Below are 22,176 nucleotides of genomic sequence, written 5' to 3'. Positions count from 1 at the left end.
GATCTAGGTATCCGAGCGAATAGAACGTTGTCCGAGATTAATGCCTGGGCTCAAATTAACTGCCTAAAGCTAAACATTAATAAAACGAAGGCTATTTTATTTCACCCCCGACACACACATGTCCAGCGACCTTCCATTTTTTTAAATAACACTGAAATTGAAGTGGTAAGGAGCTTTAAATCACTGGGCGTGTATTTCTCAGAAAACATGACATGGGATGATCACGTAAACTATATCGTTGGTAAGCTATCCAGGACAGCTGGCGTTATGCGCCGTTACTGCTACAATTTTCCCATACCTGTTAACATGCTCATATATAACTCTTTATTTTCCTCTTTATTAAATTACGCGTTTTCTGTATGGGCAACAACAACAGCTGGAAACATTAGCAAACTTACTGTCTTGCAAAAAAGGGCTTTACGCCTCGCCTGTAAAGTTCCATATCGCTTCCACACAGCAGGCCTATTCAAGAAGTACCACATAATACAAGTTTCATCGATGAACGATCACAGACTGTGCCGCTTATATAAACTCAGTTTGATAAAAATAATGATGCCATCACTAGCCTAGCAAGGCTAGAGAAAAACATTTCTGCTTATAATGTGCGCCATCCTGAGATGTGGTATGTTCCAAAATGCAGAACCAATTATGGAAATCAAATGATAAAATTTAAACTGCCTACACTTCTGAATCACATGATAAAGGATGCTAACATTGACATATCAGATATAACACCAAAAGAACTGCGTTTATTGTTTGTATAATGTTGTGATATGATTTTCTAGTTCTTCTTGCCTGTTTTATACTAACTTTTTCAACGATGTTGCCATATCCGACTGTGTTCTCTTGCCGCACGCTTCTGTCCTACCCCGTGTGTTGGGGGGTCAGGGCTTTTCAAGCTGTTCACACAGCTTTTCTCCTGTCCTCCTCGCAGCATCTTTTTGTTGTGGAATAAATTTCAATTTCAATTTTCAATTTTTGCAGACGTTGGTGAGTGGCGACACCACGGGGTTAACCCGAGCATCCGCAGGGACATCCCCGCAGGGGGATGATGGTGAACAATGCGTCACCACGGACCCGAGCATCCGCGCTTAGCCGTGCGTGGCATCGCCGTGTCCGGGGAAAAGGGGATCCTGGTGGTTGAGCCGATGCCGAGCGTTTGGACCCTTAAGGCCCCTCGGCGGAGGCAACACACCACTTTGGCCCCTGCTTCCTGTAGACGGCACCTCCGGCCTGACCCGACCGGGGGAAATCGGCAGTCGCCTTTTCCTATCCTCCCCTCTATCTTTCACTTTCCTATCTCTTTCTTACAACTCTCCTGTCTCCTGTCTCCTCCTCTTTTCTTCATTTTTTTCTCTTTTTCCTGGCGGCGTTGGTTAACCGTGTGTGACCAACTACCCTGAGTTGAGTCATATTAGGTTATAGTTAAGGTGTACAGCTGGCGTGGGCAGGACTTGCTTGTAAGTTCCTGTCCCGTCCCCTTGTTGGGCTCCATGGTGGGTGGCTGGCACCGTGACCGAAAAACTAGAATTTTTATTGCTCCCCCTTTTTCCAAACCAGATCGCTCTCTCAAGAGAGGGCGGAACGAAGCAGATGTTTTTTTCCAAAAAAGAAAAGTCAGTTTTCCTAAATGCCATGTCATTCATAGTGAAGTACAAGATAAGCAAGCTAGAATCCTGTCCCCCTTCCTAGTGTCAAAGTGTTTGACAGAAGCCTTGGGCATTGGCTACAAGGTATCTAAAATGGCCAGCGGTGACTTACTGCTCGAACTGCGTGACAACGTCCAACACTCAAAACTCGTAAACATTGTATCTATTGGGGATATTCCTGTCTCCGTGACGTCACACCGATCTCTGAACACCGTCCGAGGCGTTATATACGAAAATGACTTTGTCCACATCACTGAAAAAGAGATGCTCGAAGGTCTGAGTGACCAAGACGTGATAGATGTTCACAGAATCAAGATCCGGAAGGATAATAAGGAAATAGACACAAAACACATGATCCTGACGTTCAACACCAGCACACTGCCCGACACAGTCGAAGTAGGATATCTGAAAGTTAACGTAAGACCATACATTCCCAACCCTCGCAGATGTTTCAACTGCCAAAGGTTCGGTCACGGCTCACAAAGTTGCCGCGGCCGGAAAACGTGCGCGAAATGCGTCTCGAAGGATCATTCTGATCAATGTGACGTAGCCCCGCACTGCGCAAACTGTGAAGCAGACCATGCAGCTTACTCCAGGGCGTGTCCATCCTGGAAAAAAGAAAAGGAAATAATCACCATAAAGACAAGGGAAAACATTTCATTTAAAGAAGCGAGAAGGCGTTTTGCACTCACGAACTCATTCTCCTTCACAACAAAACAAAACTTCGCCGATGTGGTGCGTGGGCGCGGCGCACCACACCAGGCTTCGGCACCCGTCCAGGTCACACGCAGTGAGCCTGTGGCGGTGCCATCCGCGCCCCAAGGCAGAGCAGCTAACGCTGCTCCGCCAACTACAAGTCAGGCTGCGCAGACCCCCGGGTCGGCGGGCCTCAAGACCTCTTCCCACAGGTCGAGGTCAAACTCGAACGCGAACGTGCCTCCTGCACGGTCTTCCAGCGCCTCCGCAGAGGCGATGGACACGGACCCGGGCAGCCCCGCGCCGTCCACGTCGGACGGTCGGCGGAGCTCTCTGGATCGATCAAAAAAAGACAGGCCCCGAGTCACGGGGCCATCAACAACTTGATCTACCTTTCCACCCTATAGAAACACAAAATTAAGATGGCTTTCATAATACAATGGAACTGTAGAGGACTTTTAAACAATTACAGTGACATAAAAGACATACTAGGAGCACACGCGCCTGTCGCCTTATGTCTACAAAAAACAAATTTAGGTCCCCAAAAAAATAACTTTCTTAAGAATTACACTGTTTTCCGCCGCGATCGGGAACAGGCGAGCCGGCTGTCGGGAGGCGTAGCCATCATAGTGAAAAACGGTGTCCCGGCTCGAGAGCTTCAACTAAAAACAAGACTCGAAGCTGCCGCAGCCACTCTGGTTGCCCAGAAAACCATCACAGTGTGCTCACTATATATCGATCCGCACTTTAATTTAACACTACATGACTTAGAGGATCTTTTAGAGAAGCTACCAGAGCCATACCTGGTAGTTGGAGATTTTAATGCACACTCATGTTTTTGGGGAAGCGACAAAACTGACGATAGAGGCCATCTCGTAGAGGATTTTATTTTATGCAATGACGTCTGCTTACTCAACTCTAATAAACCTACATACTGCTCCCCAACCTCGGGGAAAATGAGTTTTTTAGATTTGTCTTTTAGTTCACCCTCTGTTTTTAATGATTTTAACTGGAGCGTTTTAGACAATCCATATGGAAGTGATCATCTCCCTGTTGTAATAAGTTTCTCATCATTGCCAACAGTCGTTCCCACAAAACCACGGTGTTGGAAGCTACATTTAGCTGACTGGCAACTTTTTAGTGCAAAAGCCACATTGGAGAACATAGTTTTAGAAAATACTGACATCAATGAGATCAATGAAAAGTTCACAAATTGTATCTTAGCTGCCGCACATTTAGCTATTCCTCAATCCTCTGGAATAGTAAAACAAAATCACAAATACTGGCACACAAAAGAATGTAAAGATGCAAAAAAGAAACAAAAAAAAGCCTGGGGCATTTTTCGGAGATATCCAACACATGAGAATCTTATAAACTTTAAAAAAGTGAGAGCAAAAGCACGATACATCAGACGCAACGCAGAAAGGGCATCATGGCAACAGTAGATATCCTCGATAAACAGCTCAATAACATCCAAAATAATGTGGGAAAAGGTGCGGAAATTCGCTGGAAATTTTACTCCTTTCACATTTCCAATGCTAACAACGCCCGGTACTCAAACAACATTAGAAGAGCAGGGCAACATATTAGGTGAGCATTTTTCTACAGTTTCAAGCTCATCCAACTACACACACTCCTTTCAAAAGCACAAAACAATAGTAGAAAAACAAAAACTTCCCTTCAGAACACGCATACATGAAGACTACAATCAGCTTATTACGATGCAGGAACTAAACGCAGTACTAACATCCAGTAAAACGACAGCACCAGGCCCAGACAATATACATTATGCCATGCTTGCTCACCTCTCGGAGACTGCCATAGAGGCTCTCCTAAAGTTTTTCAATAAAATATGGATGAGTGGAGAAATCCCCCAAGCATGGAGAGAAGCAATCATAGTACCCTTTCTAAAACCTGGCAAACCACCAACTAGTTCCACCAGTTACAGGCCAATAGCACTCACTAGCTCTATAGCAAAATCATTCGAAAGCATTCTAAGCATCAGACTAACCTTCATACTTCAGTCCCGGCAACTTTTAGATATACACCAATGCGGGTTTAAAAAGACATGTTCCACAACCGATCACCTTGTTCGCTTCGAGAACACAGTCCGGGAAGCGTTCATCCACAAGCAACACTGTATCGGGGTCTTCTTCGATCTGGAGAAGGCTTACGATACCACGTGGAGGATCGGTATCCTCCGTGACCTAGCGGACCTAGGTATCCGCGGCAGGATGCTGAGCTGTTTGAACGACTTCCTAACCAACCGCACGTTCCGAGTCCGCCTAGGCGCAACCTTCTCCAACACTTTTATACAAGAAACTGGCGTACCCCAGGGGTGCATCCTCAGCATGACCTTATTCATCATCAAAATGAACTCAATAGGCAAAGCAATCCCAAAATCCATAATGCACTCAGTTTACGTAGATGACCTCCAAATAGCATGCACGTCTTCCAGCATACCTACTTGTGAGCGACAGATACAAATAACAATAAATAAACTGGCTACCTGGGCAGATAGAAACGGATTTAGATTTTCTCCTCAGAAAACAGTAGCGGTTCTGTTCTCTTTGAGACGAGGCCTACAGGCCGACCCCACAATATATCTAAACCAGACCCCATTACCTGTCAAACAAGAGCATAAATTTCTAGGAGTAACTTTTGATAAAAAGCTCACTTTCTTGCCACATATAAATAGCTTAAAGAAAAAAGGTTCCCAGGCCCTCAATATACTGAAACTACTGTCAAGAAAACGCTGGGGGTCTGATAGGGCATGCCTGTTACATATATATCGTTCTCTGGTTCGCTCTAAGTTAGACTATGGGTCCATAGTATATGGCTCAGCAACACCATCCTGCATAAAACGACTGGATCCTATCCACAATCTTGGTTTAAGGTTGTCTTCCGGTGCCTACAGAACTTCACCAATAGCAAGTCTGTATGTGGAAACAAATGAACCTTCCTTAGAAGATCGAAGAACTGCACTAACTTGTACATACATCCTCAAAATCCTTTCTCAGCCCAAACATCTCTGTTACCCAATTCTGACGAAATGCCCATCCCGAATACTCTTCAACAACAAGCCTCACGCGATTAAGTTGTTGCTTTTGCGCTTCGAAGAAAAATGCCAAGCTCTGAACATACTTAATGAAATTAAAAATATTGCCCCAAGACACGAAGCGCTACCACCGTGGTACACTCTCCCCACAGTGTGTGACGTCACACTAACACGCCTCAGGAAAACTTGTACACCACACGACCATATAATACAAGAATATCTAGCACTACAAGAAAAATAAAGAAATTACACTGCATTTTATACTGACGGGTCAAAAACTCATGCTCATGTAGGAAGCGCAGTAATGCAAGGAAAAAATGAAAATGCAGTACGACTGCCCTCATGTGCTACAGTTTTCACCGCGGAGTGTTATGCTATTAGTGTTGCGGTACAGAAAATAACAAATGAAAACATCAAAAACAGCATCATTTATACAGATTCAGTGAGCGTTCTTACAGCATTAAACTCCAAAAATGCCACGGAGCCACTGATTGGAAGCATCATACATAATATAGTAAAGGTGACAACACAAAAACATGTTATAAAATTCTGCTGGGTTCCCAGTCACATTGGCATTAGGGACAATGAGAGAGCCGACATGTGTGCTGCACAAACCAGAACCATGGAAATAAAACATGTGAGTTTGCCTCCTAGGGATTACATGAAGTTAGTGCATAGCAGACTAAGAGCCAAGTGGCAAGCTTCTTGGGAAAATGAAGGACACAACAAGCTGCATACCATAAAGCCCATTTTAAAAGAATGGAAATCATGCCTCCATAAAGAGCGTTTTATCGAAGTTATTTTATGTCGTTTACGCATAGGTCACACACACATCACCCATAACTTCTTATTAACAAAAAAAGACAAACCTGTGTGTGAAATGTGTGGTGAGGAGCTCACAGTAAATCACATTTTAATTTCTTGTTCGCATCTCGAAAAACTTAGAAAAAATTTTTTACGGTATTTTACTTGAACACATTCCATTTCATCCCGCATTGCTTTTAGGCGAGCAAACACTTGTCGAGTTTTCACTTGTTTGTAAGTTTCTAAAGAAAGCCAATGTTTTAAATCTATTATAATGTAACCTCTGTACACTTGACATAACATCATCTAACCTTGTGTTTGGCGCATGATAGCCCTAGTTGCTTATGCGCCATAAAACCTCATATAACTTAACTTTTTCTTCCTTTTCATATTTTTATTGTTTTTATTTTTCATATTCTATTTTTATTGAACTTTGATATTTATTTTTCTTATTTTACTGCTTTCAATCTTCCTTTACTTACTTTTATTGGTTTTTATTTTCTTCTTTTTACTTTTTCATTCTTTTTATTTTATTTATGAAACCCAAGCATTCACTAGATGCGCCTTTATTCACGCTTAAGCCTTGATCCTTCGTGGCGGAGTGGTAGCGTCTGCGCTTCAATTGCCGACGGCCTTGGTTCGATTCCCAGCCTCGACGCAGCTTCTTTTTTTTTTAATTAGTGACGAGCCGGCGACGACGGCTGTGGCCACCTGCCCCGTGCGTGACGCCACTCGGTTTCGCTCAAGCGCAGAAGTGGCAAATCTGGGCTCCGCCTCACGCGAAGGGCGGTGTTGGCTAGCCTAGTGAAGCTCTTCGCGTCAAAAATTGGCTGTGGTTTAGCTCTGGTTGACCTAAAGGGATGCAAACGCAACACAGCGAGAGGGAGGAGCTAGCGCCATCCATCGCGCTGCTAGGCGACGGCGAGGGGCGGAGGCAATATTGTTGTCCTTCGTTCAATTTCAGGCGGCGCCAGACACGTGATGGGCGCAAGGGACCGCTCCAGTGAGTCCAGCAACCCTCGAATTTGGACGCCAGCACAGCCCGAAATAAGTTCGGGAAGCAAAATGCCCCTTCACCTGACAGTGACATCCACAATGCATGAGGCGCAAAAGCACATGCAACTTCGGTGCTAACTCGGCTGAACCCAGCAGAGTCGACCCGAAAAACGGCCCACCTAGCAGTTTACTTGCCGGCTGTAGAAAAAAAAAATCAAGACCACTTGATGCCTTAAATGCACATTTTCCCGTAAATATGTCTTCATTTTCCCATGCTTCCATACTAGACTAGTTTCTTAACTTCTTCCTGTCGTTCTCTTCCTTGCGTCACAGACTTTTTTTTTATCTAGAATTTTCTCTTACCTTATTCTGAGCCTTTGTCTTCGGGAAGGAAAGGAAGAAAGACCTGCGCATGGGACTGCTGTGGCGTAGCATTCTCAGAACTATGTTCTCGGAGCGCGAATGCAGCGTTTAGAAGTATGCGACAGGCGTACAACGGGCTTGAGTACAACATAAAATCCACGTAAAGAAAGACAAAAAAACAGCGTAATGCTCACCGCGCATGCAACAAAAGAAAGTGGATGTACTTCAAATAAATATAACCTACGTTGCAATACACCATGCTTATCTACACTGATACCACAAAAGATTCAAAAATGCACAAGGCGGACGGTATCTGACGGTAAGTGCGGTGTTGACTGCGGTAGCACAAAACGGGACAAGGGACAGAGAAAAACGCACACAACACCGGAGCTGTGTTGTGTTGTGTGCGTACATGTGTTGTGTGCGTCTTTCTCGGTCCTTTGTCCCATTTTACTCTACCTCACATGCCATGGATCACAGTTACCGACTCGCCCAAGTTCGTGCCCTTGAGTATCTGACGGCGTGAGATCTCTTCTAAACATTTGGTATTTTCTGCCGGACTGTTAATGTGCTATGTTACAGGACAGAGACTTTTCACTATATGAGATGCGGCAGAAAGGTAGAAGCCAAGGCAAGGGACATCATATATTGTTCAGTGGTGTGTACTGAAGTTACGCAATTTTACCATAACATCATTTTATGAATGCATGAAACGCTTACTGAGGTCTGCACCAAGAGTTTAGGCAGTTTCTTTCAACAGATATAACATGTTAACAGATATAACATATAAAGACGGACTTCTTGTAAGCGTAGGCTCGACATCTTATTTCTTGTACATTGAAGGCGCGACCACTGCGTGCAGACACAAAATGCGGCACGATAACATGCAGATCTTTATCAATCCCGGTTTTATCGAAATGTATGCTAGAGAACAATTCCAATTTACTGCGCAGGTACCTGGTACTAAGAAGATCCCAACCAAAAGATTCTATAGCTCTTGAAATGCTGTCTTGAAAATCGTTCTCACTGGTGACAAAGGCGACAGAAAATTTTCATTTGGACGTGCTTCTTTTGCAGCATTGAAGTCTTATGCACACTACAATACCGAACGGGTGCAGCACTGACGGAAAGTTTCCCCCGAAGAAAAACACAACGCTAAGTTTAACAGCAAACAAATGAGGTATGTTTCCATATTAACTTAAATTTATGCCACAGGTATATGGAAGTGCGTGCTCCAGAAACCAGGAGCAACCGTGCCGAGGCTAGACGTGTAAATAAATAAAATAACGCCCTTTTCCTACGTGTCATGTGATAAGATATCCCTTTTCTAAAAGGATGACGCGTCCTCCTTAAAGGACACCGAAACGTGAACGGGGTAGGTACCGCTTTTAAGGCCGGGAGCCGTAGATCACTCAGCCAAAAACCGCACCGCCGATATGCGAAACATTTCAGGTTGGAAACAAAAGCAAGTGGTACAAAATTATTCGAACGTTTGCTTGGAGCCTAGAGTGAGCGATGTGTTTTCAACAGCGCGCTGCGGAGATTTTTTATTTTCGCTTGCAAAGGCAGGACTTTCAGGAGACGTTTATCTCAGAGGCCATGAACAGGCGCTGCAACCACGAGAAACGTTGCTGAGAGTGAAAGGTGCGGCAGGGGCAGGTTTCTTCCCAAAGCTTGAAAATCACGTGAATGATACCAAGTGTTAGACAAACACTGTAGCCGCCATGAGCTCTTTTCGCGCCAAAAAACGCACAGTCTAAAGGGAACCTTTTGTTTCCAACGGCTGCTATTAGTTACTTTTTGAATATTTTCATACCCGCAACTTGCTTCATGGCACCGCCGCCTCTGGTGCGATCAGTCTAAGAGGCTGGCAGTTTGGGTGGGGTGAGGGAGCATAGCAGAGGGAAGAAGAGACAAAAAACAGAATGATTAGAAATCATGAGGATAGCTGCGCATATTGGCCGTGGCGCACACAGGCGTTGATTCTTGGAAGTGCTTTGTTGTTTATAGCGGCCCACCCTCTCTATCTCGCTCTATCATCTCCTAACCTCATTATCTGCTCTCGGTGTCATGTTTCCTGCCTACTTTCTTCTCTCTTTTCCTCGTTGCAATTCCCTCCTCTGGCTATACTCGAAGTCCTCTTACTCTGTTCCCTCGTGAAAAGTAACTCCTTAAACTAATTAGGAGCCTCCCTAAGTGCTGGCCCAGATTCCCAACCTTCCTATTCTAAAAGGAAAAGCAAGAGAAGAAAAGAAATGCGAAGCAATGTACCCGTCTCGACCATGGTGCCATCTTCGAGCCTTAGAGTGCTACAGAGCAGCCAGCAGCCTCTTCATACTTCCTAACCCGCTCTATTTCCTTGCGCCAGAGAAGCAGCTGGGAAGGTGCACTGAAGAGTAATCTGAACTCGTCTTTTTGGCGCGGGAACTCAATCTACACGTTCCGAGCATTCTTAGAAACTACGATTTATAGACCTCCCTATTGGAAAAAAAGGCAATGATGTAAATGTTGGAAACCAACACTGGAAACCTTGGTGGATTATGGTAATGGAAAATGCGTTGGAATGACTGGGCATGTTGGAATGACTGGGCATGTTGGAATGACTGGGCACGTTGGAATGACTGGGCATGTTGGAATGACTGGGCATGTTGGAATGACTGGGCATGTTGGAATGACTGGGCATGTTGGAATGAGTGGGCAGGTTGGAATGACTGGGCACGTTGGAATGACTGGGCATGTTGGAATGACTGGGAGATGTTGGGGCAGGGGCCATGGGGCAATGTTATGTCTGTCGCAATGAGACAGCAAATTTCAAAATAGATGAAGCTCCTACAGCCAGTTTTATTTTGTGTTCATGCTCCTCTTGCTCTTCTTTAGCCACTTGTCAATGCAGCTGGGCCCCATGAAACAGCCTTGTTGATGTACCACCGGTGCATGAGGGCTTGGGAAAACTGGGCGATGCACTCTGCAGAAAAGACTGAAATGAAAGAATTAGGATCCACAAGTTTTTATTCTTGCCAGTATTAGAGTGCTAAAAAAGTAAACTCTGTATTGTGGCCACAGGAATAAAGTGAGCCTAAATCAAGAACCACTGAAGCTATTCGCACTCAAAAAGAAAAATAATTTGAGGTTCTTATTCAATATATCATATGCTCGTCATTAAGTACCATCATCAGCAGCATAACTAGCACCACTGCAAGACAAAGGCCTCTCCTATATCCCTAAATATTAGCCTGACGTGTGCCATAATGAGCAAAATAAAAAAGCCATCGTTTTTTGTCCTCTGAAGGCTTTTAGTGGGGTATTAATAAGAGGGACAATATAAAGGTAACATCAGAAGGGTGACTGCAGTAGGACAGCTGAGAAGTCGCAGACGATACACTACGAAAAGAGGCATACAATCCATTGATACATCAGTTGCAAAAAATAAAAACAGCAGCAAAGAAAAGGTAAAACAAACCAGTGTCAATGCTCCAAGCGATATCACTTATTTCCATAATTTTGAGGGACCACATGCAATGAAAATGTGGTGAGGTAGAGTCACAAGCGAAGGCCATTCTGTTCTCGATTTAATTATTACTAACTCTAGCAGGTGAATGCTTTTTCTGGTGTTTTATCTCGTTGTGTCAGTGACCATCTTCCTGTGTTTGCTTGCATTGAGAACGCTAGTACAATAGGAAGTAAGTCCACATCAATCACATACCAAGCTATTACAGAATCATCATTGAAATCCTTTAGGGATGCGCTCATGAAAGTATATTGGAGTAAGATAGCTGAACTTCATGATGCAAATGTTGCCTATAATACGTTTGTCGATTGCTTTAAACAGATATATCACGACTGCTTTCCTCTTGTAACACGTGTGAAAAGTCGCAGAATCCGCAAGCCATGGGTAACGCAAGAGCTTCGCGGAGAAATACAAATGAAAGACAAGCTGTACAGAAAATTTTTGAGCAGCCGGAAGGTTGAGGACCTTGCGGTATTTAAGAAATATAGGAACAAATTGACTAAAAAACTGCGGTCTGCACGAACAGCCTATCACGTGTCACTTCTAGATGTTAAGAATGCTCGAAATGGTGTACTATGGTCGAGATTAAATACACTTCTGCAGCGGGACAGTTCACGCACTGCATTAACAAAATTAATTATTGATGGAAAGGAAGTTTCTGGCGTCGAACTGGCTAATGTATTCAATACTTTTTTAACGAGCTTGGCTACCCGTGCTATAACACGTGCTGCCGGATCTGACGCTTGCAAATATGTTCGAATTCAGAATGATGAAACAATTTTTCTGCACCCAGTCACGGTAGACGAAGTAGTGTCGGTGATAACAAATATTAACAATAGCAGTAGCTGTGACATTGATGATATCCAAATACGGCCAGTCAAGCATGTAGTTGACATAATTGCTCCCATACTTGCTCACATCTTTAACATCTGTTTAGAAACTGCAGTTTTTACGGAAAAAATGCAATTAGCAAAAGTTGTTGTTCTTTACAAAAAAGGAGATCGCAACGCCCTCGCCAACTACAGACCAATCTCTATTTTGCCAGTGTTTTCGAAAGCATTTGAGAAAATGCTGCATCTAAGAATGTCAAATTTCATCCATAAATTTAACTTGCTAACACCATTTCAGTTTGGCTTCTGCAAAAGCAAATCCACTGAACTTGCATTACTCCAACAAAAGGAATATATAATAAAGCAACTTGAAAACAAATCTATTGTCATTGGTGTATTTGTGGACTTCTCAAAGGCTTTTGACCTGGTAAATCATAAAATCTTACTAAATAAATTACACTACTATGGTATCCGAGGAAAAGCGCTCTCATTGTTAAGTTCTTATTTGTCGTTTAGACAGCAAGTGGTGTACATAAATGGTTTACAGTCTGAACCGAAGCCGCTCTTCTACGGTGTCCCCCAAGGCAGTACGCTAGGGCCTCTACTCTTCAATATTTACCTAAACGATATTGTCAACATTAGCGAGTTTTTCATCTATGCAGACGATACGAGCGTATTTTTTTCGGGTGAAAATGTTCATGAACTTATCAAACAATGTAATGCCACAATGAAAGCTCTTGAGGTCTGGTCTGCAGTTAACCTGATGCAAATAAATGAGAGTAAGACCAAAGCTGTCATATTTAGGCCGAAAAATAAAGTTATCCCACTGCACGATAATATTATATTAAACTCGCGGGCTGTAGAAATTGTTGAGCAGTTTAAATGCCTTGGGGTCATATTTTCTGCCAGTATGTCATGGGATTATCATGTCAATTATATCTTGAAAAAAATAGCTCAAATCACTGGTGTTATAGGCCGTCTAAAATACATACTTCCCACAAAAACTAAGATGCTGGTATACAATTCAATATTCAACTTGCATTTAAACTATTGCCAGTTGGTGTGGGGCACTACAACATTCACTAACCTTGAACGTATTCATTTAATGCAAAAAAGATATCTCCGAAATGCATATAATTTACCGTTCCGACATCCCAGTGCAGCCTTCTTTTGTCATTCCAGAGTTATTAAAGCACATAATCTTTATAAATATCGCCTCAGTGTTACTTTTAAAACAGAAGTCAAGAAGAATGTAACAAATCTTAAAAATTTTGCAGAACTAAGGAAAAAAGAATCAGTCTATCCAACAAGACGTGGCGAAGAATGGACAGTGCCAACACCTCGACTAAATCTTGGTAGGGAATGCCTTCAGTACACACTTCCATCTCTTCTAAATAGGTATATCCACATTAACCTCGATTTGTTTTCTTTTTCACGTCATGAACTACATAATTTGTTTTTGCATAACATTGTTTAAGTTTCATTATGTATACATATTGCTGTTTCGTGTATTCTCCGGTGCTTCCTTGATGTGCTTGTTTTTTAAAATTGTATAAACTCTTGTGTTGCCTCCCTGTCAATAATTAGGATTGTAGACTCGTCAAGCTGCCCAAGGGCAGCTTTTTTCTACGATTCCTCCATCTGTAGTGCTAGATGGGAAATAAACTTTGATTTGATTTATTCTTCAATGGGAACAAGAAAAATTTCTTGATTTAGTTGTGATGGCATCCTGGTCTGAAGCGGGGCAGCAACATTTAACATTAAGTTGTGGAAAAGTATTGTAGAGTATATGGAACACACCTAAACGAGCGATTTCCCCTTTTATGCAGTGATGTCTGGTGGTCAAATGAGATGACTGATTACACATATGCTGTACCAAGTGTCGCTGTTGGATTAAAGGGAGTTGGTGGCGTAGCATCAAACAGTTTGGTGCAAAATTGAAAGAGCTAGGGAATACTTCAGTTTGGAATCAATAAAATTTTTATGCATAAACTGCGCAGCATAGCAAGAGCACACAGATCATGACATCTGATAAACCCGAGTGCCCTTGTGGTGCCAGCAGCATGTATCGTGACATGCTCCAAGTATGTGGGGCTGCATCTGGTTAAGGTTTCTCCATACTATTAACCCTAGAGGTGTGAAAGGAGGTCAATACGTTGTGACAAAACAATGCAGACAAGACAAGGACAACGAAGGAATAAATATGATGGCATGAGTGCTGACTATCGCCAATGTGTATTGGAAACCACGTCAAAATATATACACTGTGGCCTAAAGAAACAACGAACAAAGGGCACCTTGTGTCAACCACATTGCATGAGTGTAAAACAAAACAAAAACTGACAAAGAAGCATTTAAGAGCATGAACTCTTCCTTAGGAAGCGATAAAGAAGGTGTGCTAACACAGTGATTGCGGTTTTTTTTTAAATTTCAGTGGCCTCGATTATCTCACGCACAAACTTTTCTGTGTCTGTCAGGCAAAATGCAGAACATGAATTCCGGTTCACAGCGTTTAGGATCTGGCAAACAATTGCAATTGCGACAGTGAATCATCAAAGTTCTCCCGCAAGCTTTGTTCACATCATCGTGGTGGACTTTTATACCTCTCAGTGACACACTTGCCTGTTTTCCCAATGTAAACATAGCCGCATTTCAAGGCGTTCGAACACACTATGTCTTCTGTGCAGTGCACGAAGAGACTCTGATGGATAATCTCGGTTGACTACAGGTACTGAAACTTCATAGGGTTAGAAAAACAATATCGACGCCAACTCGACTGCCTATTTAACCGGTGCGACCAATTGTGGATGTAGGGAAAGGTACGTACAAACTTCCTTTTGGGAGTTACAGTCTCGACGGGGGCACAAAAGGAATGTTTCAACTTCTGCTTAAAGCAATCGGCTAAAGACACTGACAAAGGTTCTGAATATCCAGTAAAGGACAAACGGCATATGAGCTGGGCAAAACTGGATGTCATGGCAATCAAACAGGATTTCATTAAGGAATTTTTGAAGCAAAGGTTAGTGACACCTCTTGACCAGCTTAGACTGAACCGAAGAAAATGGTAAAAGTAGCTTGTTTTCCCTTGGCTCGTAAGCCCAACAAGTGTAACCACCCAAGATTGAGATCCAATAAATGTGATGACATATTATCCTCTATAATTTCAGTGGTGATTCAAAGTGGACTGAGGCTTTGACTGAACTCCTCTCTCACCTTAGACAATGCTTCGTCAGGATTGGAGATCCTGCAATAAGCCACGTAACAGCGGCGCTAATAGTTTTTTTTTGCAAAAACAAGCTATTCTGAAATGTAATAAAGGTGGACTGAAGGTATGAGCTTAAAAGTGCGACAAAATTATTCACCAAAACGCCTGAGACGTTTGGAATGCCACTGCTCCATTTAGGTTAATGAATTCTTCAACACATTATTGATCCTGATTGAGGGATGGCGTAATATAAATCCTTGATGTCAACATAGCACCCCATGAAACTGGTGCGAGAGTTATTGTGTAGAAACTGCGTTACTTTCTCTGCAGATCTTACACGAGAGGAGTCATCAATGCTCAGCAACTTAATTTTATGTCGCAAAGAGAAGGCGATTTGTTTCTGACAGGTTCCATTCTCTTAAACTACAACCCTCAAGGAGCAGTCACCTTTATGGGTCTTTGCGGTGAAGAAGATAGCTGGACAATTTTTCTTACTCAAGTTGATGGCATTAGCCTGATGGTTAAACTCTAGATTGTTAATGTTTCTTGGCACTGGACTTTGCTTTTAACAAATCAGATAGTAAGTGGCACTCAAATTCAGAATACACTGCATCTGTGGCCTTGGACTGAAAGGCGCCTTTCGATACGACCACAAAACCACCGTTTATCAGCAGTTGAAAGCAAGAGGGCCCACCCTCTTAAATACGACACAGTTCGGCCTGTGGGCAAGTTCCTAAAGAGGGTTCAAACCGTGGCACTGCATCAAAACATCCCGAAACACACCTGTCACACTCAGGTCTGTGCGTGGAAAAGGCAACTCGTCAAACCATGGCAAGCATCTCCACAATAGTTCTCTTCGGAGGAACGGAAAATTTTGGTCCATAAGCACTTCAAGGACCAGACGAGGCAGCGACTCCAAGCTGAAGGTGTGCACCTTGTTGTCAAACTCTTGTGCCTGAAAACAAGCCAGGGAGTGGCTGGTTGACGGTGTCACGCACCGTTGACCAGGTGAAAGCCATCTGGAATGCCACTTTGCAGCCACTTTGCGCTCACTAGCCCGGAGCAGAGAAGCCAAGGCACGAGTGTCTGAAAACAAGGTGCACAATGTCGACACTGAGTTGCTGCCTCGTCTGCTGCTTGAAGCATATACGGGCCAAAATTTGCCATTGTTCCTTCGAAGAGGACTATTCTGGAGCTGTTTGCCATACTTTGACGTCTTGCCTTCCTGTGCCTGGACCTGAGCGTGACAGGTGTGTTTCAGGGGGCGTTGGTTGATGGGGTGTCGTGGTTTGAACCATGCCAGGAACTTGCCCGCAGGCTGAACTGTAACGGGTTTAAGACGGTGGGCCCTATCGCATTCAACTGCTGATAAAGAAGGTGGTTTTGTGGTCATGTCTAAAGGCGTCTTTCTGTCCAAGGCAACGGAGGCAGTTAATTCTGAGTTCAAGTGTCACACAACAGCTGATTTGTTAATAGCAATGTCCAGAGCCAAGAAACTATGTAATAATCTAAAGTTGAACCATCTGGTTAATGTATCAACTTCAGCAAGAAACTAGCAGAGGTGCCAATGAGAGGTCAAAAGACCACCGTTACGATGTGAACAAAGCTAGCAGGGGGAATCTGATGTTTCATTGTCGCGACTGCGGTCGTTTGCCACATCCTTTATGCTGTGAGGCGTAATTTCTTGTGCTGCATTGTGCTAGACAGACACAGAAAAGTTTGTGCATGAGATGATCGAGGCCACTGAAATTGTAGAAAAAACGCAATCAATGTGTTAACACACCTTCTTTCTCGCTCCCTAAGAAAGAGTTCATGCTCTTAAATGCTTCATATTCAACTTTCGTTTTGTTTTTGACAGATCCAAAGTGAATGTTACAAGGCGCCCTTTCTTCATTCTTTTTTTAGGCCACAGTGTATATATTTTGATGTGCTTTCCAATAAACCTTCTTGAAAGTCAGCACTCGCACCGTCGCATTCCTTGCTCATCTTTCTCTTCTTTGCGCTGTTTTGACACGATGAATTACAAACAAGACCATTCATCCGTCTTGCAAAAGTCAATACAGTCAGAGTAGCTGAGATAGTTGGGGCATCCTTCTGAATAATGCAGTCATAAAGACAAGGTTGGGACATAAAGACAAAGACTGTTATTGAATGGCTAATATTAATGTACTTTAGTAATGTGCTTGGTTTTGTTTATGGGGGTTTAACATCCCAAAGTGACTCAGGATGAGGGACGCCTTATGATTTTGCATATTGATATGCTGGGCTTCATAAGAGAAGTACAATAGTTTCTTAAGGCCAGCCGTAGAACAGGAAGCAATGAATCTACACTAATATCAAAGAATGAAGGCTCAAGCATGAGAGTGTAGCTAAAAGGTTATAATGACAAACATGAAAAGCTTTGGAGAAATTCAAATCGATGACACTTGCCTAAAATAAAGAATCTAAATTTGGGTGAAAATCTGTTGTGAATTCAAAAAGTTGGATTGCACATTAGTAAAGAACATCAGTAAAGAGAATGGGAGCCGTGATGACTGGTATAGAAATATTAGTTTGAATTATGGTGGCAAGTAATATGCGGACTCATTTCGTGCTCTAACAGTTCATGCAAAATGCACATCAATAAAATAGGAGAACAGTTTGGGGATCAGAACGGTTTCCAGCCTTAATTATTGACAGGTCAGCTTCAGGTTGTCAGGGATAGAACCAATAGGTTTGGATTGGCTAACAATTATTGGTAAAATCTGTCTTCAGATATCCTCAGTAGTTTAAAGTATGTCAGAAGGCTTCTCACACAGCCCTCAGGTACTCGAAAGCTTGTGCTTATCAATGACTTTCGAGACGTGATGAGAAGCAATGGTTAATGCAGTGAAATGGGTAACAAATAACTGATTTTTCTCAAGAAAGTGCCCATGGAATATGCTGTCAAACAAATTCCCAAGGATCCTTCAATTAAGCCCAAAATGACAGTTTATGGGTAGCCACTTTGTTATAACCATCACATACAAAAAAAGAGACACCAGAAGCCCTCCTTATTCACTGAAAACAAGGGAGAATTATGAGACATCATTCCGGCACACAAAATCACACGGATGAAGAGAGTAGACTCCATGGACACCATATTTCAACTGAGGTTTATTCCACAACACAGGCTTTTTATGTGCAAAGGGGTACTAGTGATCCCTGGGGCTGAAAAGTATTTCCGCCACCAGATAACAATTATTCAGGACGGCAAAAACCAAAACACAAAAAACATAGGGGTAAAGTTATCTTGCCACTCACATTAAACACATCGGCACGCCTATGCATCACCTACCTGGCTCACCCAACAAACATATTTGCCTCCAGATAATCTATTTCTTTTTCTGGAGCGCTGCAGAAGGGCTGCTAACGTAATTCTCTTTTTCAGCAGAGATACAAAAGGCTTAAAAAATTTCCCAGCCCTTTCAAGTGCTAAACTTGCACAAGGCATGTGTTTCTTTCAAAAACGCCTTGCATGCTCGCTTGTGCGAGCAAAGGCGAATGTGCTCAGCTAAATGACCTCTGCCACTTAATGAATCAGCTGTCCTGCAATGTTCAAGCAAGCGTTCATTGATGCAAGCCTCGTCTGTCTAATGTAATGTTTGCCACAGGCAAGGAGGATGCTGTACACCATGTCAACCTCATGTTTAACGAGGGGTTTGGTGTGCTTAGTTTTGTAGGCAGGCTTTTTCGTAACGTCATTTATCAGGTGGCACATGCATCCCAGCTTTCCCAAGCTGAAAATACGACATGTACATCGTGTTTGTCACTGGCCTTCTTGAGGCGGTGTGACACCTGATGGCAATAGGGAACAATGACAGGTCACTGTTGCGAATATGTGTTGTCTTCCGGCTTGCGCTGCCCAGCACACTTCATCTCTCGAACCTGGCTTTCTACCACTAAGGCTACAATTTCTCCTGTGAAAACTGCCTGCTCCAGTCTCCTTACTTGCGCATTGATGCTGTCACAGAGTCGTGACAGCGTCAATGCCGAAGTAAGGCGACTGGAGCAGGCAGGCAGAAAAAGAAATAGATTATCTCAACGCAAATGTGTGTTGGGTCAGCCAGGTAGGCAATGTTTAGTCACACCAATGCATTCAACTTGAGTGACAAGCTAACCTTACGCCTATGTTTTTGTTTTTGCAACCTTGAATAATTGTTACCTGGTCGAGGAAACACTTTTCAGCCACAGGGGTCACTAGTACCACTTTGCATGTAAAAAGCTCATGTTGTGGAATCAACCTCAGTTGAAGTATGGGGTCTATGGAGTCTACTCTCTTCGTTCATGTGTTTTTGTACACTGGAATGATGTCTCATAATTCTACCCAGAACCAATTAGTTCAGCTCTCCATGCTTAGCAAAAACAAGGCAGCAGTAATGAAACCAGTTCTCATGTGTGCACTTTTTCTTTTACATCTGTGACCTGCGATGAGTGGCATAAAAACACATATTTAAGTTAACACACATGCATCATAATGTTAATATTCGTAGTCAAATAGTATCACATAATGCAGCCAAAAACATGCAGACATTTTGCACTTCATGCATAGAATGCAACGGTTAAAAGACGAGCAATATTGAATGTAAAACTTCAAATGGCCTGCAACCGGCCCATTCTGACAGCCAACTAATATTACTCATATAAACATGTAAACATATCAGGCCAGAGCTATCCAAACTGCTCCAAGCAGTAGCATTAAGGAAAAGAGCAATGAAAGTAAGAGAACATTTCATGGCAACCACAAGAACAAAGCACAATGCAGTAACAACTTACAACACAGCTTTTGACTTCATCTGGTGGCCACAAAATCCATGCCATTGACTCGGACTGGAAGACAGATGTGCCACCTGCGGATACCAATTTCCCATTATCACTATGACAGGAGTACAAAAACAAGCATGCGAACTCGGTCCAACAGTGAATATCACATGAATGTAAAAAGATCAGGAAAAATATACTTGCCCAAGTATACGCCTCAATACAAAGGAAAACTACCCTGTTTAAAATGCATCAGTTCCCCTAGCACTAGTAAAGGAATCTTGCTATGAGCAAAACAAATCTGCGTTCGAAAGCGCAGATAAACATTGTAATAACTGAGACAATTATTGCATCACTTGTTTTCCTCAGAAACCAATTTTCAAACAGCAGAGTGATCGAAATGCAAGATCCTATACTCTGGGTAGCCAGAAACGCTATCGGTATCATAAAAAAAAAATCTTCACATACTCATTTAAAAATTAGATCCTGACGGCCGGAAATTAACTTTCGTTGGTAACTGCAACCTGAGACAGTGCTTTCTTTATAGTGGGGTTTGAATTCAGATGCGGAAAATGGGCACTGATCGTATTCGAGGGTTCCGGATTAATTTAGACCACCTAGAATTTCTTAACGTGAGCTGACATCGCACAGCACAGGGGCATTCTTTTTTTCATTTCACCTAAATCGAAATGCGGCTACTGCCATCAGGATCGACCACACGACCTAAGGTTCAACAGTCTAGGGCCAAGCAAAAACCGCGGCGAATAAAAAGTGTTTCCATCCCCCTCAAAGTGCTAACGCTATCTTGAAAGACAATCATACATTTTAAGCACAGCCAAAGTGCCGGTCCTTGAAACGTGCGCGGTGGTGTGAACAAGCATGGGCAGAAACGCGTAGAACGAGGCATATACGAGGACAAATCTGTGCTCAACAAGAAACAAAACGCGCAAACATGCGCATACCAAAATCATGCAAAGCTAGCGCACGCACGGTCGCATCCCCTTTGCCAAAACAAGTACCGACAGCGACAATTCTTGGCAGAGCAACTCACCGCGGCGACAACAAAAGCGCCTTAAACGCTTTTTATAGCATTGAACACGAATACTGCATAAGTACGACAGGTCACCGTTCCAGCATTATATGCTTCGGATAATGCACGAGTACTGCTTACCTTTTCAGATGACTGCGTAGTCGTGCAGAACGCTGTTTGCCTTCGTGTCACGGGCACTACACCAACCAGTGAGAGTTCAGCACGAGTGCTACGTAGCCGGCACTCTCTACTACGTAGTCACACAGAAGAAAATATTCCGGGCCTTATTTGGAACATTTCCACCGCGACACTGCCCGCGCGTCTTTGTGCCTGGACACCCATCCTGGACTACACAAAGAAGCGCACAGACTGAAAAGTTAGAGAGACCAGAAAAATGACACTTTGCCTCGAATAGACTACGTCGACAGCACTGCGCGATTGTGCACCCTTGAGCAAGAAGAAACACACGCAAACCACAACACAGTTCACGACGGCTCACAATCCAAATAGCGAATTGTAGCAAGCGCCGAAGCGCGATGCACGCTACGCAGCATGGAGGTGAGACGCAGCACCCGAACCGCCATGAGGGTTATACAGAAAAACAGCTACCGGCAGCCACCTGGCGGTGACAACCAGTTTTTGTTTCGGTTTCGTTGTGAAAAAGCTTGTATCCTACTTTTTATTTTATTTTTGGTATTTTTATTGGGTATTCAGCCGTATCGGCATCCACAGAAATTGCAGCGATTGCGAGCAATTACCACTGGTAGAAACGCGCGAATTAACGACCTGTTGCTTGCGCTGCGGTTGAAAATGCCTGAGTTCTCACGGCAGTATGGCTTGCTGCTTTGCTCATTCACGAAATTACATGCCAATTTCTGTTTCTATGGGGAAGTTTTTTTTTATATTGATGGGAGATCAGCAAGGCTAACAAAATACCCAACGTAGCAGTCGTAGAGAGTAGATTGTCGTAAAAACATGGTGACGCTGTTTGATCGGCAGCACGACGTGAGAGGCGGCAGCGTTGAAACGCGCGTCGAGAGAACAACCTCCATGGTATATGCTTTCTTGAGACTACAGTGAAGGTGTGCATTTTTTATAGTGGAGTTCTCTCATCCAACGTGAAAACCAAATCAATTCTTAGTATGAAATATGCTGTGTAATTTATATCCTCATGTTGTGTTTATATATATCTGCATTTCTATTTTGAAAAACAGTGTTGTACTGGTAATTGTGTACCAAGGTGCATGTATAAGAGTGC

The 22,176-nt window shown here is 43.1% G+C and overlaps 1 long non-coding RNA gene across 1 annotated transcript; it reads right to left on the bottom strand.

Annotated features, from left to right (window-relative positions):
- Window positions 1-10,383: 10,383 nt before the first annotated feature.
- On the bottom strand, window positions 10,384-20,131 carry LOC149338783 (uncharacterized). The gene is made up of 2 exons (XR_016283759.1): window positions 19,904-20,131; window positions 10,384-10,531 (listed from the first exon to the last, which is right to left on the bottom strand). It is a non-coding gene; the product is annotated as an uncharacterized LOC149338783 (long non-coding RNA).
- Window positions 20,132-22,176: the final 2,045 nt, after the last annotated feature.

The sequence above is a fragment of the Amblyomma mixtum genome, chromosome 6 (genome assembly GCF_055824585.1).
Source record: "Amblyomma mixtum isolate Tamu chromosome 6, ASM5582458v1, whole genome shotgun sequence".
Classification (NCBI taxonomy): Eukaryota; Metazoa; Arthropoda; class Arachnida; order Ixodida; family Ixodidae; genus Amblyomma; species Amblyomma mixtum.
This window is presented reverse-complemented; position numbering and strand designations above follow the sequence as displayed.